We start from the raw sequence: 9,233 nt of genomic DNA, 5'->3' as shown, positions 1-9,233 counted from the left end.
CGCTCTCTAACAACCTCAGCACCTGGAACCCAATTTCCACTGAAGACACCATCCGCCTGATGAACTCCATCCATTCTGGCTCGCCAACCGACCCATGCCCCCACCACATCTTCAACAAAGCTGATTCTATCATCGCACCCCATCTCCATGATGTCATCAACTGCTCCTTCAACTCTGCTACCTTCCCAGAAAGCTGGAAACATGCCGAAGTCAGCGCCCTCCTGAAAAAACCAACTGCAGACCCCTCCGAACTTAAAAACTACCGCCCCATATCCCTCCTCCCATTCCCGGCCAAAGTCATTGAGAAAGCTGTCAACAGCCAACTCGCCGCCTTCCTCGAATCCAACAACTCCCTCGATCCCTCACAGTCCGGCTTTCGAGCCAAACACAGCACCGAAACCGCCCTCATCGCTGCAACAGACGACATCCGAAAACTACTGGACAACGGAGAAACAGTGGCCCTCATTCTACTCGACCTCTCCGCCGCCTTCGACACGGTATGCCACAGCATCCTCATACAACGTCTCAACAACATCGGCATACAAGGAAAAGCCTTGGACTGGATCACCTCGTTCCTAGCGGGGAGAACTCAGAAAGTCCGACTTCCCCCATTCAGATCAGAGGCAACAGAAGTCATCTGCGGTGTACCACAAGGATCATCACTCAGTCCCACCCTCTTCAACGTTTACATGAGTCCACTCGCTTCCATCGCGCGTCAACACAACCTTAACATCATATCCTACGCTGACGACACCCAGCTGATCCTTTCCCTTACCAAAGACCTCAACACCGCCAAAACCAATCTTCACGAAGGCATGAAAGAAGTAGCCGTCTGGATGAAAAACAGCCGCCTAAAACTCAACTCAGACAAAACGGAAGTGCTCATCCTAGGATCATCCCCCTCTGCCTGGGACGACTCATGGTGGCCTGCGGATCTGGGCTCAGCACCCATACCCACAGACCATGCACGTAACCTTGGCTTCATCCTAGACTCCTCACTCTTGATGAACAAACAAGTCAACGCAGTCTCATCCTCCTGCTTCAACGTACTTCGTATGCTCAAAAAAATCTTCCATTGGATCCCCACCGAAACAAGTAAGACTGTAACCCACGCACTGGTTACGAGTCGACTAGACTACGGAAACACCCTCTACGCCGGAATCACAGCCAAATTACAGAAAAAACTCCAACGCATCCAAAACGCTTCAGCGAGACTCATTCTGGACATCCCTCGCCAAGATCACATCACCGGCCACCTGAAAGACCTCCATTGGCTTCCCGTCAACAAGAGAATAACATTCCGTCTCCTCACCCACGCACACAAGGCCCTCTACAAACTAGGACCCGAATGCCTCAACACTCGACTATCCTTCTACACACACACCCGCCAACTAAGATCCTCCAACCTAGGCCTCGCCGCAGTTCCGCGTATCCAAAGATCCACCATGGGAGGTAGATCCTTCTCCTACTTGGCGGCCAAGACCTGGAACTCACTCCCCACTCACCTCCGCCTTACACAGAACCACATCCCCTTCAGAAAAGAACTCAAAACCTGGCTATTCGATAAATAATAATCCCCCTCCCCAAGCGCCTTGAGACCCTCTGGGTGAGTAGTGCGCTATATAAATCCTTGAACTTGAACTTGAACTTACCTTACCGTCATCAGCATTACCACCACCATTACCTCCATCCCCATTACCACTGCAATGATCACCAACACCACCCCCTTACTAACATCACCAGAATCACCAACACAATTATTACCACATCCACAATTATGAACACAGTTATCACAACCATTATTATCACTATTAATGTCACCAGTATTGCACTGATCATTATTACTACCACCAGCATTACTACATCACTACAAATAACCAACACCACCACATCACAATTATCACTATCACAATTACCCACACACCATTATCTCCATCATGATTACCAACACCATTACCAATAATACTCCTACCATTACCACAATTACCACCACCGCAATTAGCACTACCATGAAACCACCACTGGTACCATAACCTTCATTCTCACCACCATTCCCACCACCAGCACAATTACTGCCATCGGAACCAACACCACTTCTACCATCATTACAACTATTCTCACCCTCACCATTATTAGCACTTCCACTAGTACTTCCATCATGTTCTTCAAGATTTACTATAGCCTTATAGCCCGCCGTAGAGGGCTATCGCGGCTTTTAAAGGCCCTCTCCAGCGTTCGGCGAGGGCCTTTAACAAGGGAGAGGGACTTTAATAGCCGGTATAGCCCAGCTACGAGGGCTCCAGGCTTATACCAGCCATTATAAGCCCAGAGCACTCCATTGTTTTCAATGGAGCTCCCAACATTCCAATGTTCTAATAACCTTACGCACATCTTCTCCCCCCATGTGTTCTGTAAAGTTCTGCTTTCCAGTGATTTTCCTCCTGGACACTTATAAGGGGATAGGAGAAAGGGCTACAGATACATATATGGAGTGGATGCACCTCATATTCTGATTGACATCTCCTTTTGGCATCGGCTTTTCACTAATGAGAGTAAAGAAACATTACCGTAGTTAACATCATTGGTAGTCACATGGGTAAATACGATTACTGTCCCCATTTGTCACAGTACCTCACTTTTGATAGAGGAAGCATGGAAGGTGAACATCAAGGTGAACACAGACTTCGACACAGTCTGTCATAGCACCCTGCTACAATGCCTCAGAAACATCGGAATCCAAGGAAAAGCACTGCAATGGATCAGCTCGTTCCTTTCCGGAAGAACCCAGAGAGTCCGCCTCCCACCATTCAAATCTGAGGCCACTGAAGTCATTTGCGGCATGCCACAGGGATCCTCACTCAGTCCTACCCTCTTCAACATATACATGAGCCCCCTCGCGGCCATCGCCCGCCAACATAACCTCAACATCATCTCCTACGCTGATGACACTCAACTGATCCTCTCACTCACCAAAGACCCTAACACCGCCAAAACCAACCTACATAAAGGAATGAGAGAAGTAGCCGAGTGGATGAATCAGAGCCGTCTGAAACTAAATTCCGACAAAACAGAAGTCCTTATCTTAGGCACCTCCCCCTCCGCCTGGGACGACTCGTGGTGGCCAGAGTCCCTTGGAAAAGCACCCATCCCGACAGACCACGCACGGAACCTGGGCGTCATTCTGGACTCCTCACTCTCGATGACCAGACAAGTCAACACCGTTTCATCATCCTGCTTCAACATTCTTCGCATGCTCAAAAAAACATTTCGCTGGATCCCCACCGAAACTAGAAAAACGGTCACCCACGCACTGGTGACAAGCCGCCTGGACTACGGAAACACCCTATATGCCGGTACCACCGCAAAACTTCAGAAAAAACTCCAACGCATCCAGAACGCATCAGCCAGACTCATACTAGACATCCCGCGTAAAGACCACATTTCTGGTCACCTGAAAAACCTCCACTGGCTCCCCGTCAATAAGAGGATAACATTCCGCCTTCTAACCCACGCACACAAAGCACTTTACGAACTTGGACCCGAATGCCTCAACACACGACTTTCCTTCTACACCCCCTCCCGTCTGCTACGCTCCTCCCACCAACCCCTTGCTGCTGTACCTCGCATCAACAAAACCACCACGGGAGGAAGATCCTTCTCCTACCTGGCGGCAAAAACCTGGAACTCACTTCCCATTCACCTTCGCCTCACTCAGAACCACCTAACATTCAGAAAGCAACTTAAAACCTGGATATTCGACAAGTAATTCCCCACCCTTCTCCAAGCGCCTTGAGACCCTATGGGTATGTAGCGCGCTATATAAATTAACTGAATTTAATTGAATTGAAGGTGCACTAATATCTATAATTCAAGGGACAATATTATTATACTTTCTGATGATATGCCAATTCAAACCTTATACTACATTTCTTGCAAAGTGTTACCTCTGATTGTTGAGTATCATGGCTGCACTCTCTGTCTACACTGACCTCATCTTCTTAGAATCCCTGTTGATTTCACAACTAGTTATTTCTAGCCTTCAATGACAATCTGTTGAATTCGAAGGTGAGTGGATGACTCTTGTTGTTTCTCAATTCCAATGCCACACAGGTACAGTGTTTATCAGCATAGCTCAATATCGAGGTTGACCTATTACCGCACAGATGGGCAGTTGCTGTTATTGTACAGTTTACTACATGTGTTAGAACCCATTTGGGGCTACAAGTGCACACAGGGGTTATTAGGCTCCAAGGGATCGAGGAGTTTTCCCACTGGTGCCCTGTGACCTGTTCTACAATGGTTTTGCAATTGGGGCCAAGTACAACCGTTTCTGGACTTGACTCTCAGGGTGGAGGGCGGCAACTAGTTAAAAGCTTAGAGAGGTAGTGTGGGCACATGAGCTCAGAACTCAACAATCAGTAAACAGATAAAATAACTTCAATGTCCAGCCCAGTTTTTGTCTTTTTAGAAATGAAGTACTCTCTCTAATCTCACAGCAGTAAAAAATATTACATGGGCCGCATCTCAATAAATCATCATTTTACACACCATGTTGCCTAATTTTGGGCCCAGAAGTGGAACCCATAACTAAGGTGAAACTGATCCTGGGTTGCTTGTGTTCCAGTTCAGAAGGACTTGGCTTGACAGTTCATGCTGGACTGTTCCGATTGGATCAGGCCGGATCCAAAAGGAGGTGATATGGTGTGTAAAATAATGATGCATTGAGATGCGGCCCGACTTATTACCAGTGGCTAAGATTATTTCAAGATTAATTCAAAAATTCCATTCATCACTTTTTTTGTATCCTTTCCATACCCAACATTTAACCCCTTCCGTGCTCCCGTTGGCCAACGGCCGACGGGAGCACTCCGACAGAGCCCCGCCCACTCAATAGAACGCCCGCACCGCGGCGGAAAATCCGCCGTGGTTAAGGCGTTAAGGGACTTTTTTTATCTTCACTACGTTCATCATCTTTACCTAGTTCGTCTATTGTTTCTGAAGATAAACTAGTATTTCTGTTCTTTGGTCTTCTTTTGGTGAACAAGATGAATTTGGCCCCTTTCTGGGGGTTTTTCGGCATTTGTATGCTCTGTGGCATGAGATTCTTGTTCATACTTATTTTCTAATTTTGTCTAAAAATAAATATATCAGCGCCAGAGATGAATTGGATAGTGGAAAAATATGAGATAGAACCCTGTTATGGAAAAGTGGCAATATGAGGTCTCTGAGTCTGCAGAGTAAGAAAGGTTGGTGTATTGTAAGAGACAATGTAACGCTTGAGGCAATATTGATTTTGTTTAGTGAAGGATACATCTCTGCGGCTGAAATCTTTTTATATTACTTGGCTATTGTGTTAACTAACAACATGCACTTCACTTAATCTAATCTGGGATTGTTGTGTCATCTTCAGGTTTCTCTAGTTTTCATTTTAAATGTGACATCTATGGGAAGGTGACATAGTTTACATATTTATGATGGTATTTCTTTTTATTACTCATCCTGTTTCTTATCTTGTTCATGGTTTCACCCCTCCCTCTTCTTATATCACCCGTGGTACTGTCTCCATGACAGTGATTGCCTTATGTTTCCCTTTTATGGTATGGATGCTAACACCTTAGCAACAACTCTAAAGGTGACAGTTTGTCTCGGGGAAGAGAGACTCGACATTGGTGATGTCTTAAATGCTGGATTGAAAGGGGTGCGTCCTCATACCTCATTATAACATTACTGTTTTAGTTCGGCATTCAACTCCATGGTCAACATGCTTTCAACTTCATGGTCAACTATGGAAATAGACTATGTGACAGACCAGTGGCAGCCGGCATGTCGCGCGGGGGACGGGGAGTGTTGTGAGGATGTGCATAATAAAAAAAAATTAAAAAAAATTAGGTTCCTTCCCCCAGCATCTCGCATCTCAGCTCCGGCTCTCCTGGAGGAACAGAAAGCACAGCAAGGCCCGACTGACCAATCACAACACTGCAGTGTTGTAATTGGTAGGCACCCAGGCTCCCCTGACCAATCACAAAGCTGCAGTGCTGGTTTGACGCTCAACCAGAGAATGGGGGCCTGGGCATGTTCTCCATGCAGGCTGTAAGGCAGCCTGCATGGAGAATGGGTTAAGTGCGCATGACTGGTTTGGGCGGCCCCAAAGGGCTAACCAAACAGTCATTGTGCACTTAGGAGTGGGCAACCACCTCCTCCCCTGCCCTGCTCCAAGAGCAGAGCAGCCCCGCCCACCAACCGGCCTGCAAAGCAGCACAAACTTAAAATGATAATAACTGAAAGTTAATATCATTGTATGTTTCCTCTTCTCCCACTGCTTGAAAGCAGTGGGATGACACTCCACCACCTTAGAGGAGGAGCCACCACTGTGACAGACACAAGTCCGTACACATCCCTCAGTGAGAAGGGGATGAACGCAGCCTTGTCTTGGCTGTACTCCTGAGCTCATCCCTAAGTGTGCATTCGAACTAGGGGCAGATGCTTGTACACCTAACAATCTGCTTTCTAAATATTTTGCACAATTCCATTTGTTAAATTGTAGATGCCTGAATTGCACTTTTATTTTTTTTCGATCTGGCAATAGCCAAGGTTTTTTGATTTTACTAAAAGTATACATGTTATATATTTCTAGGGGCCTTCAGCAAGCCCTCTTCATTCACTGGTCTGTTAGTTTGTTCTTCACATTTTTCTTCCATCGGCCAGAATATGGGACATTGAGTCAGCCCACTTCAGCCATTTGCTGATTTCACTGTGAGTGACAGCATTTTGCCCTTTTACAAGGAGCACATACATTAGTTTCCTACAGAGTAGTATGGCAATGTGTGCTTTTTGAAAACCAAAAAGGATTTTTGCTTTTAGCTGACTTTTTTTAGATTGATGTGAGCCGAGCAGCTTCTCTAACAATAAAGTTTCTGTGAAAACAAAAAAACCCATTGATGAAGCCAAAAGCCTAGCCAGGCCTACTGACTTTGCCAATGCTTGTTCTGATTTGATCTCATGCAGATTGGAACAATGGCTTTATGAATCAGGTCCTAATGCATCGGTTGATTAAATAGTTCTTTAAGGGCTAATTTACGTTAGTATGGAGTCAGGGACGGCTTTAACACTGGTGGCGCCCTGTGTGACAATGTTTGTTGGCGCCCCCCCCATGCCCTATTCGATCTCATCAAGAATCCAAACTGCTCTCCCCCAACCTCCAAGTTGGAGGATTCTACAAAGAAAGCAGTGGAATTCGCTATATTCTTTGACGAAAAAGTGAAATCACTTGTGGATTAGGTCAGTCATCTTACCCCTCCAGAGGAGCGCAAATCCTTAGCAGTTTGTCAGAACTTTGACACCATCTCCGAAGATGCCCTCCTCAAATGCATCCTCGAAACAAAGCCCTCCAACCATTCTCTTGACCCAATCCCTAGTGCCATTGCCATTGACTTCTATACCCATTCTCTGTCTTATTGGACCACTTTGGTTAACCTCTCCCTCTGTCAAGGATCCCTTCCTGTTTCCTTCAAAACTGGGCAGGTCACCCCTCTGCTTAAAAACCCCACTGCTGATGCGAACGACCTCAACAACTTCCACCCCATCAGAAACCTACCTTTTCTTGAGAAAATCACAGAAAGATGTGTAGCTAAACAACTCTCTCGTCATATCAAGGAGAATGATCTTCTTGACAATTTCCAGTCCGGCTTCATTCAAAACTGCAGCACTGAAACCACCCTGCTGCAAGTGATTGATGACGCGCTGCGGATACTCGATTCTGGGGAGTCTTGTCTTCTTATTCTCCTTGACCTTTCTGCAGCCTTTGTCACTGTCAATCACAACATTCTCCTTAACACTCTTCAACAGAGAACGGGCATGGAGGGCACTGTGCTTAAATGGTTTGCTTCCTTCCTCTCCGATAGATCCCAAATGATCAAAATAGCGAATAGTCTTTCATCTCCTTTGGCGGTAGGTCAAGGTGTTCCTCAAGGCTGTATACTTGCACCCACATTGTTCAATCTCTATTTAGAACCATTGGGAAAATCTCCCAAGCAAATCCGGGATCCACTATCATCTCTATGCGGACGACACTCAAATCTACCTCAAGGTTTCCTCCACTCACGATCTCTCCATCCTAAGCTCTACTCTCGACTCCATTCAAAACTGGATATTAACTCATCAACTGATTCCGAATCCCTCTAAAACTGAAACTCTCTGTAGGCTCTAGACCATCACGTAATGCGGAAAATCTATTACTTGAACCTCCCACTTTCAAGAAGGAAAGGTCGATGGCCCAATCCTTTCCAGGCAACGCGGTGAGAATCTGGAACTCACTTCCGCCTCAGCTCCGGACCACCACCTCTTCCCAGGCCTTTAAAACTGACCTCAAAGCTCTCCTCCTTTAAAGACATTGCCAAAGTGAATTCACGCCCTCTCTATTATCTGAAGGAAGTCCTTCCATTATAGGAAATTCTGTTCTACTTGACTATAGAAATGCCTTCCCAATGTGTTCTTGTAGTTTGAGAGTCTGCCATTTATTGCAGTATTATACTTCTACTTGTATTGTGTACTCCTTTGTAACATGCACACGTCACTTTCCCTCTTGTAATGTATCGTTTGCTACCTCTTGCATTTTGTTTGCTTTTGATACATGCACATTTGCCACCATTTCCTCATATAACGTAACGTTTGTTCTTGTGTTTTGAGTGTCTGCCATTTAGTGCAGTATTATACCTCTATTTGTAAGTTTTTTCAACATACTCACATGTCACTTTTTAGGTTTCGCCTGAGCCAATGTGCTTGTGCATTGCTCCGGCGAGATTATAGTAAGGGGACAAGAACAGTCTACCAAAACGGCGGATTAGACACAGTTCATGTGATCTATGCGCGTGCACGCCAGCCACGTCACACACCTCCATTTGTCTGTGCCTCGCATCAGACTTCAAAGGCTGCCGCTCCCCCCCCAATCAGACTTCAAAGGCTGCCGCTCCCCCGCCCCCGCATCCGACTTCAAAGGAATTCTCTCCCGCTCCCCTGCCACAGCAATGTCGAAAGCTTGTCTCCGCCTGCTCTCCCGTGTGCTTGCATCTTTCTTCCTTGGCCCTGGGTGTTTTCCGTGTTCTCCCATTCAGTGCCTTCTCAACCCCGTACTTGATTGCTGTCCAAGCCACAGCCCTTGCTGCCTCTATCATTAGACACTCACCCTGTGTTTTCCTGTTTCCCCTTGCTGTTTCCCGGCACCATCATTCTGTGCT

This window comes from Lissotriton helveticus, chromosome 4_1 (assembly GCF_964261635.1).
Source record: "Lissotriton helveticus chromosome 4_1, aLisHel1.1, whole genome shotgun sequence".
NCBI classification, from domain to species: domain Eukaryota; kingdom Metazoa; phylum Chordata; class Amphibia; order Caudata; family Salamandridae; genus Lissotriton; species Lissotriton helveticus.
Note: the sequence above shows the minus strand (reverse complement) of the source record.